This window comes from Felis catus, chromosome B2 (assembly GCF_018350175.1).
Source record: "Felis catus isolate Fca126 chromosome B2, F.catus_Fca126_mat1.0, whole genome shotgun sequence".
Classification (NCBI taxonomy): domain Eukaryota; kingdom Metazoa; phylum Chordata; class Mammalia; order Carnivora; family Felidae; genus Felis; species Felis catus.
Genome location: NC_058372.1, coordinates 143783922 through 143793574, shown reverse-complemented (window position 1 = coordinate 143793574; position 9653 = coordinate 143783922). Strand labels below are relative to the sequence as shown.

At 47.3% G+C, this 9653-nt stretch overlaps 1 long non-coding RNA gene across 1 annotated transcript; it reads left to right on the top strand.

Annotated features, from left to right (window-relative positions):
• Positions 1-4549: 4549 nt before the first annotated feature.
• On the top strand, positions 4550-5862 carry LOC123385729. The gene is made up of 3 exons (XR_006598693.1): positions 4550-4604; positions 5190-5308; positions 5454-5862. It is a non-coding gene; the product is annotated as an uncharacterized LOC123385729 (long non-coding RNA).
• Positions 5863-9653: the final 3791 nt, after the last annotated feature.

Sequence of the window (9653 nt, the reverse complement as noted above, 5' to 3'; positions counted from 1 at the left end):
CTTAGAATAATATCTTATTTCTCTGACACCCTTCGAAAACCCAAACGTTCTAGTATTTAGAATGGAAAGGAAGTATGGGGCACATATGTTGCAATCTCACCAGCCAGTGAGATTAAACAAGAGGGTAAGAATGTTTCTCCCCAACCTCAGACACTGTTAAAAAAAAAAGCAAGCGTTAGCCAACGAAGTTTTAAAGGGCCAGCTTTGATGAATGAAACTAATAAATATTGTGACAGCTGACTGTGGGGGTGAAAGCCCCACGAAGATAAACATCCCTTAACTATTTGATGTCTTGCAGGGTTCCCTGTGGGTGGAGACTTAGCTGTCATCCAGATGGGCTCTCTGGTACAGCAGCTACAAGAGGGAAGTAAAAGAAATGCGCTGGGAGAAACATCAGTGCTGCCTAACTCTGGGGAACAGACTTCGTGGCCCCCTCTAGAGATCAGTCTAAATGAACACAACCTACCTTTGGCTATCATGCAGTCCAAGGTTTGAGCCTTCGCTCTCCTTGGAGAAGGATATCGTAACAAAACATCTGGAAGGACATCAGTGGTCATTTGCTATTTATTTAGCTCCTGGGAAGCCTAGAAGAAACACAGCAGGGACTGCTAAGGATGTGTAGTTGGGGATTCTGGTAATACCAAGAGTGGCTCATTGGGATTTGCTGTGAATAATTTAAGAGCTTCTGGGTTGGGGCCTGCTACTTTTGATGTTGTCTGTAGGAATTTTTGAAGAGCATCTGCCAATCACAATGCACGAGAAAAAAAAATTAAAATCTACAGGCTAAAAGCAGTAATAGACATTGTATGGACATTCACAGTGGTGTTTATTCGACCAGCACTTATTAAGTGTCTACTGTGTGCATGCTCTACACTGGGCATGGAGATTCCACATGGAATGGGAGATGTTACTCTTAGGTCGTGGGTTCTTGTAGGAGAAGAGACAACATTAAACAGGGAGTTACGGTTCCAGGTTGACATGGTGACTGAACACACCCATCCAGCTCAGTGACTTGTAGAGAGAATGTGCTTGGCCAACGGCAGCCCAGAAGGAGGAGCAAGTGTCACAGGGAGGCCTGATCTAGTCTGGGAGCCAAGAGGGGCTTCCGTGGTGATCTGAGGGTGACTGAGAAATGCCCTGACAGGAGTCAAAGGTGTGGGAGGCAACCTAACTCCATCCCTCACTTGGGACTGTTTTGCCATATGTGGGGAAAAGTCGCTGAGTGCGGTGTATTTCCCGGACACATTTTTGTTTTATTTTTATTTTTTATTTTTTTTTCAACATTTATTTATTTTGGGGACAGAGAGAGACAGAGCATGAACGGGGGAGGGGCAGAGAGGGAGGGAGACACAGAATCGGAAACAGGCTCCAGGCTCTGAGCCATCAGCCCAGAGCCCGACGCGGGGCTCGAACTCATGGACCGCGAGATCGTGACCTGGCTGAAATCGGACGCTTAACCGACTGCGCCACCCAGGCGCCCCCACATTTTTGTTTTAAATTGGGGTAAGACACACAAAACGCTTACCGTCTTCGCCATTTGTAAGTTCAAAGTCATCGAGTACGTTCCCAGTGCTGTGTCACCACCACGGCCCTCCGTCTCCAGAACACTTTACATCTTCCCAAACTCAAACTCGGTACCCACCAAACTCTAACTCCCTGTTTTCCTTCCCCCCCACCCCCCGTCCCCAGCGCCCACTCTTCAACTTTCCATCTCTGTGAAGTTGACCACCCTAGCACCTCGTGTAAGTGGAATCAAAGCGTATTTGTCTTTTTGTGCCTGGTTTATTTTACTTAGCATAATGCCCTCAGGTTCATCCATATTGTAGCAGGCGTCAGAATGTCCTTCCTTTTTAAGGCTGAATAATATTCCGTGGCATGTCTACACCACATTTTGTTCATCCATTCATCCATCAATGGACACTTGAGTCGCCCTACTTTGGGCTAGTGTAAACAATGCTGCTCTGGGCGTGAGGGTGCAAATGTCTCTTCAAGACACTGCTTTCAGCTCTTTGGGGTGTATACCCAGAAGCTCATTGCTAGATCTTAGAGTAATTGTATGTTTGGGGTGCCTGGGTGGCTCAGTCAGTTAAGCATCGACTTCAGCTCAGCTCATGATCTCACCGCTCGTGGGTTCAAGCCCCGCATCGGGCTCTGTGTTGATAGCTCGGACCCCGGAGCATGCTTCAGATTCTGTCTCCCTCTCTCTCTACCCCTCCCCCGCTGGGGCTCTGTCTCTCTCTCCCTCTCTTAAAAATAAATAAACGTTAGGGGCGCCTGGGTGGCTCAGTCGGTTAAACGTCTGACTTCAGCTCAGGTCATGATCTCGCGGTTCGTAGGTTTGAGCCCCCGTCGGGGCTTCAGATCCTGTGTTTCCCCTTCTCTCTGCTCCTCCCCTGCTCATGTTCTGCCTCTATCTCTCAAAAATAAAACAAAACATCAAAAACAATTTAATTCTATGTTTAATCTTTTGAGGACCCACATATTTTTTTTTCCATGGTGGCTGCACTATTTGACATTCCCACCAACGGTCCACGAGATTTCTGCTTTCTTAGATGGGCGCGTTTTCATGTGTGTGACTGAGGCGATAGCCTCTTTATTTGATAGCTCACCTACCTCATAATCACTTTGTGTCATCAAGAAACACACTCCAGAAAAGGCAGAGGCTTTTGCTTAAAATTTGTTTTTAATAAATCATATTTTTCTTTGGTTTTCTGTTCATACTCATAGAAGCCACAAACATGCTCATTATTTTATTTTACAGTATTTGTCTATATGTGTTTTGCAATGATCTTTGGGCAAAAACCATTTTGACTCTAAGCACCATGATGTTGGCTGACTCTTGTCTGGGAGGCTTCTCCCGCCCTGGGAAATGTGCCCCATGTTCCCCTGTCCCTGTTCCCCGTGTCCCCATGTCCCCGTGTCCCCATGTCCTTGTGTCCCTGTGTCCCCATGCCCCTGTGTCCTTGTGTCCCCATGTCCCTGTGTCCCCTGTCCCTATGTCCCCGTGTCCCCACATCCCCGTGTCCCTGTGTCCCCACATCCCCGTGTCCCTGTGTCCCCATGTCCCTGTGTCCCCATGCCCCTGTGTCCCCATGTCCCCACATCCCCGTGTCCCTGTGTCCCCATGTCTCCGTGTCCCTATGTCCCTGTGTCCCCATGTCCTTGTGTCCCTGTGTCCCCATGCCCCTGTATCCTTGTGTCCCCATGTCCCTGTGTCCCTGTGTCCCCATGTCCCCGTGTCCCCATGTCCTTGTGTCCCTGTGTCCCCATGCCCCATGTCCTTGTGTCCCCATGTCCCTGTGTCCCCTGTCCCTGTGTCCCTGTGTCCCTGTGTCCCTGTGTCCCCATCCCCCTGTGTCCTCATGTCCCCATGTCCCTGTGTCCCCATGCCCCTGTGCCCCCATGTCCCCATGTCCCCACATCCCCATGTCTCCATGTCCCCATGTCCCCGTGTCCCCGTGTCCCCATGTCCTTGTGTCCCTGTGTCCCCATGCCCCTGTGTCCTTGTGTCCCCGTGTCCCTGTGTCCCCTGTCCCTGTGTCCCCGTGTCCCCACATCCCCGTGTCGCTGTGTCCCCATGTCCCCATGTCCCCTAGCTGCTCCTCATACTCAGAGCTTAATGAGAGACAGTCCTAATGCTCCATCCAGCCCCACGGGCCCTCTGTTTAGGGCCCTAATCAACATGGGGTGGCGTAAAATGCACAAAAATGTATTCTCGCAGCTGACAACGCAGGTCACTTTTTTCTTTTAGCCATAGGGGGTTGGGAGGCCAGGAACATGTCCGTGCCGGGTCTTCCGGGGAAATCAGCCACTGCTGCTTTCAGGGGACTCCTCCAAGAGCAAGCCCGGCCGCCTCTAATTTCCCTAAGCAGGAAATGACTGCTCAAGGTCAGACCCTGACACATCATTATCCCAACTCAAACACATTTTCAAATAAAGGTGTTCTCTGTTCTAGGGACAGGAGGATGCTGTTCAATGTGAAGAGCCGCAGGGATTAGTAATTAACTTAATGAAACTCTTATTGAAACTTCTTAATGAAACTTGGAGGGAAACTCTTAAGAGATTCCCCCTCCCTTCCTTAAAATTTGGCTCTGGCAGTGATTCTTCCTAAAGCATCTCGGAGAAGGAGGGATTAATAAAGGCCAAGTGTCCCTAATGAAGTGAAGGCCCATTAAGCCAATTAAACGGGTTCTTCAACGGAACGAAGTAGCTAAATCACTGTGCGGTGGTGAACGAGAGAGTAGGCGAAGAGGTAAGAGAGGGCCAGAGAGGGGGGCCCGGGCGGCTCAGTCTGTTGAGGGTCTACCTCTTGACTTCCACTCAGGTCACGACGTCACGGTTGGGGGGTTCGAGTCCTGCACGGGGCCCTGTGCTGATGGCACAAAGCCTGCTTCGAATTCTCTCTCTGCCCAACCCCCACTCTCTCCCTCTCTCCCAAAATAAATAAAAACTTTAAAAATTATACGTATAAAAAAAGTGCCAGAGGGATGCCAGGAAGGCCTGAGAGAGACCAACCGTCTTTAATGCTGTTACCTTGCGTCTGCAGGTGCGGTCAGCTTCCGAGATGGCAGAGAGAAGGGGTTAAGAGCAGGCACAGCGAGGAGGTTCGAGTTTTTTCTGTAACTGGCACCTTTTTTAAGACTTCTGCTATATACTTCAAATGGTCCTTCGGAATGTGTTACAAATTAATTCCACAACCCACTGCTAGAGTGTCATTTTCTGTGTCCTTGTTACACCCAGACCCCCCCCCACAGCCCCCCCCACACACACACCTGTTCTGCCCACACGCACAGCTTCGCAAAACCAGTCAGCACAAGATAGCATCTCATGGCTGTTTTATCGGCATTTCTGTGAGGAGAGCGGTTGAACGTGCTTCTTGTTTACTGGCAATTTTCTTTTTATTATCAAAGGACTGCTTTTGTCTTTTGCCCATTTCCCTTTTGGGATGTTCCACTTTCCCTTATTCATGGGTAAGAGCCTTTGATGCATTAAGAATATTAACTGTTTGACACGTAATCCTCAAATTGTTTTCCTGTGGGTCATTGGCCTTTTAGTGTTTTATCGGGTCTTTTTCCCATAGAGAATTCTTTTGTTTAAACCTCAACGAACAAATCTGTATGCGTTCCCTTTACGGTTTCTTAACTGCTGTTGTGTTCGGAAGGTCCAAATGCTGACCTATTTATTATCAGCTTCTCGTAGGTCAAACGGTTCTATTCTCCACATTGAAATAATTCAACCAGAAGGTACTTGATGTAAACTGGGTTTTCCCGCCTCCATGAGCGCTCACAGCTGTCTCCAGGCGCCAGGGGTAAGTTGCCATGATTAGATTACAAGATCTTGGGTCTTCATGGTCTGCCTGGGCCGATGGGTGAAATGGTACTTCTTCAGCGTCTCCGCTCCTCCCCGGCCTCACTCCCTCCTCCAGTGCTGCGACTTTCCGGTTCTGTTCCCAGACACCGCGCTCCGCACTGCCCTGTGGACTTGGACGCAGCCTGAAGCCTGGGGTGACTCAAGAGGAAGTCGAGTGTCATCTGCCGCACCCTTTCCTATGCACGGTGCGCCCACTGCGTCTACGTTCCGTGTCTTGCGGCTTTTTGCTCAGCACGTCCACGTTGCCCTCTCCTCCGTGTTCTCGCACAATTCCTCAAGCTCCTCCTCTGGCTCACTAATGCGATTTCCTGTCAATTCCAGCCTGTTCTTTGACGCCCCTGTTGCTTCTCCAGATGTGTTCTTCCTCTAAGTAATATATCCACTAATGGGGCACCTGGGTGGTTCAGTCAGTCAACCAACCGACTCTTGATTTCGGCTCAGGTCATGATCTCGTGGTCTGTGAGTTCAAGCCCCGCATCAGGCTCTGTGCTGACAGCTCAGAGCCTTCTTGGGATTCTCTCTCTCTCTCTGCCTCTCCCCCACCTGCACGTGTGCTTGCTGTCTCTTCAAAATAAATAAAATAAGCTTTAAAATAAATAAATAAATAAATAAATGACAATATTACAAGTAATATATCCATTAACAAATGTTTTCCCTTTCCATGACCTCATCATCTTCTACAAACTTGGAGAGAACATGAATTGGAGATTTTCCTTATGTTTTCTCCTTTTTGGTGGTGGGGGGCAAGCTCTTCTAAAAGGAAATATTTGCTAGGATATCTCAAGTTTGTCAGTTTGTCTTGAATTCCCGAATCTTCTTAATGTTTGACTCTGCTTTCTCTACTCATTCGTTTTTCTCAGGTGAAATCTACATTCGCTCCCCACCCCCCACCAGAATTGGTAGATGAGATACTTTCCTGGAACGTGTTTCTTGATGAATCATGAGGCTTCTGTACAAGGCCTAGGGGCTATTACATGGAAGGGTAATTATCACAGTCACCCATGAACACACACGCACACACACACACACACACACACGCACAGAATGTGTGGGTCACACCTCAAAGCTTTTGGATTCGGACAAGTAGGTATTAGCATAGTTTAGACTCGCTGCAGTTTTCCTTTGCCATCTAGTTTGAGACTTGCTGCAGACTGGATTTGTACCCCCATCTCTGGCCAGATTTCTCTTTGATTCTTTTGCTCATAATGGGATGTCCTGGCATCGAGAGTCCGAGGTTGGGTAAAGGATTCCACCCACTCACTTTTCCTGATTAAACACAATGCCCAAACAATATCTCAGTACTACTCACTACTACTCACGACTACTGCTCCCAGCCTTCCGTGTGGGGATTGCAAAACCACAAGACTCTGAGCAGGTATGGACCCTGAGCGGTTGTTCTCATCAGAGGCAGACAAATGGGAAAATGTGCCTGGGGCTGAAATTTGGGACTTCAAGGGCCATTCTCCTCCAACAATTGAAAGTTAAGAAGGTAGAAATTGAAGTTGGATAAAGAAATTCACTCGTAGCATCCCTGCGGTTTAACGTCCATAAATCGTACTGATCAAGAACACAGCCTTAAAGTAAGACACACACCTCTCCCTAAATGGTTTTGATGTTGTAACCAAAAGCCAGAAAGACCTCTAAGAAAAAAGCATCCCAGAAAAGAATTTCCATATGTTATTAATTCTTCCTCAATAGGAAAAGGGGAGTATACATTCATTCAGGAACCATGTATAAATTTATTTGTATTCTCTATTTGAGAAGAAAGGAAATATTAGTACACAATTACTTAAACTAAATTAGCCCTGAGGGTAGGATCCATTCAAGTCTTTTTGTATCCCATCATCCTGTGTGAATGTATATCCTACTGAAATTACTTTAATCATCTGTTTGGTTTTCGCCTGTCTCCCCCAACTAGAATGTTAGCTCTGTAAGAGCAAGAGATCTTGCCTATCTTCCTCTCTGAGTCCCCAGTACCTAAGCCTGTGCTGGCACGTAATAGATGGTCAATTAATACTCGCTAAATGAGTTAATGGTGGGGAGCAGGGTTAATGGATCTATCGGTGGATGGAGGCAGAGTATCTCTTGATTTTGGCTTCTACCCAAGGATAAGATAAAAGTATAGGAGGTGGGAGGGAGAGGTGTCTGGTTGTGTAACCCAACAATGATGATGAATCCTGTAATAATTCAACAACAATATCCGGACAAGAGTATTTTTTAGTGTCTCCATCAGGATGCCACCATCCATTAGTCATTAATTCATTCACTGTATTGCCTTGGTGTTGATTTTTTGTCATTGTCAAGTACGGCATTTTCCTGTAACTTGCCATCAATTAGGGTCTCTGCATCTTTCTGTCCAGTGGCTCCCACAGAGGCACTGGCAGAAAATATGCTACTTTAACTAAATTAACCAGGATTCTTGCATCAAATATTCAAAATACCCACCCTTTTCCCATGAATAGGAGTGGTCCGATATTGCACAACTGTTCTTTAGAACAAAGCCAGCATAGAGCAAGATTGCAAGGGCCCTTTGTATGTTTCATATGAGTCTTTGGGGTGGGATAGTCTCATTTTTCCTGGAAACCTATTTTCCTTGTCTCAAGAGAGCAAGCAGCCTTTGGTATGGGCCCTGGAATACCAGCGGCTAGACACTGTGGGCTATGTCTCCAACTCTGAACAGCAACAATCATGTTAGGAGCAGCTGGTCCATAGGAACCACACTGAACACGGAAGAATATTCTGGAAGTTCCCAATTGCAAATAACGGTGGATCGTAAGTTTTATCTCCCAAATCCCAGACAATATTTCTGTGTCCTTAGTTCAGTTCGTGAGTATTTCACCTTCTTTTGCCCTTTCCCCCACCAGCAACCAACGGTTAGAGGGTTTTTATCTTTTCACTAGGCTTCTGGCTCACTGTAATCAGTAGATGATCATCACTTGATTCCCTCAAATTAGAAAAAAAGAATTCATATTGTGTTAAGTGCATACATCTGACTGTGACCTTCTAATTCAACAATCAAGGCAAGTGTTTTGCCTTCTTCCTCAGTGGCGTGCCATGTGGTCCCTTCATGGAGGGCTTCTCCAGGTCTCTCTGGGCCTTGGCCCCTTCGCTGTCTGACCATCACCCATCCTCACCCCCCAGAGCCTGTCCGAAACAGCAGGAGGAAGGGGGGAGCACCTGCGCCTGCAAAAAACCCCTCCATTTTTGACGGTTCTGGCCTGGGTTCATCGTGCCATTTGAAGGTTTGCATATAATTACTGTGGAGCATGGAATAGATAAGGTAGGAAGGAACTCTCCTAATTTCTGATTCTTCAGTTTAAATTAAGAAAGTGTATCATTTTGAAATATCATTCTGAAAAATGTTTCAAGGCAATAAACAGCTCTGTGATGATTTCTGCCCAGGGCACGATGTGGCGGCACGGCGGGCAGCCGGGCCCAGAGCCACAGCTCCTCGCCAGTGTGGGTCACGGTGGGGGCAGCACCCCATGGGCCCCACGGCCCCCCTGCTGGCCCTCCACGCCACACAAGTCGTCGTCCCCCGCGTGCACCAAGCAGGTCAATGTTTCCTATCCCTAACCTTCTAGTCTGCAGCCTGGCACCTAAAAGATGTGGCCTTGCTTTCCAGGTCCCGTAATTCTGCATGGCCAACATGTTTTAACGTAAAATGATCAAACCATGGACATTAGATACTTTAAGCGTGTTTCATCTCTTGTCTCCATCTGCCTCTTTTCTAGGACTGTTAACCTTGGTGTTCATCTAACCTCGAGCAGGAAACTCCCATTAGCTGTTTCCAGCAATTAACAGAGGGTCTTGTCAACTCTATTAGAAACTCACGTGTGCTTTTTCTTGGCACAATTCCTATTATTTGTTTCATTCGATTATGATTATGGACTTCTGACTCTTCATAGGCTCAAACTGTTCCATTCGACCATAATTACTGTTCGCATGATGTTAAAATTGTCCCTGTTTGGCCATTGTGAATCCTCTGTATTTAGTCGTGTTTTCTTTTTTAAGCTTATATATTTATTTGGGGGGGCGGGGGGAGAAAGAGAATCCCAAGTAGGCTCTGCACTGTCAGCTGGGGAGCCCGACACGAGGCTCAAACCCACCAGCCGTGAGATCATGACCTGAGCTGAAGTCGAGAACCAGACGCTTAAACTGATGGGGCCACCCAGGCGCTCCCAGCCATCTGTCTTTTTAACACTTACCTTAGCCACTCTGAGGGCCTTTGGCCAAAAAAAATGTCCTTTCTTCTCTTGAATTTTGAATTTTTCTTGTTCCTA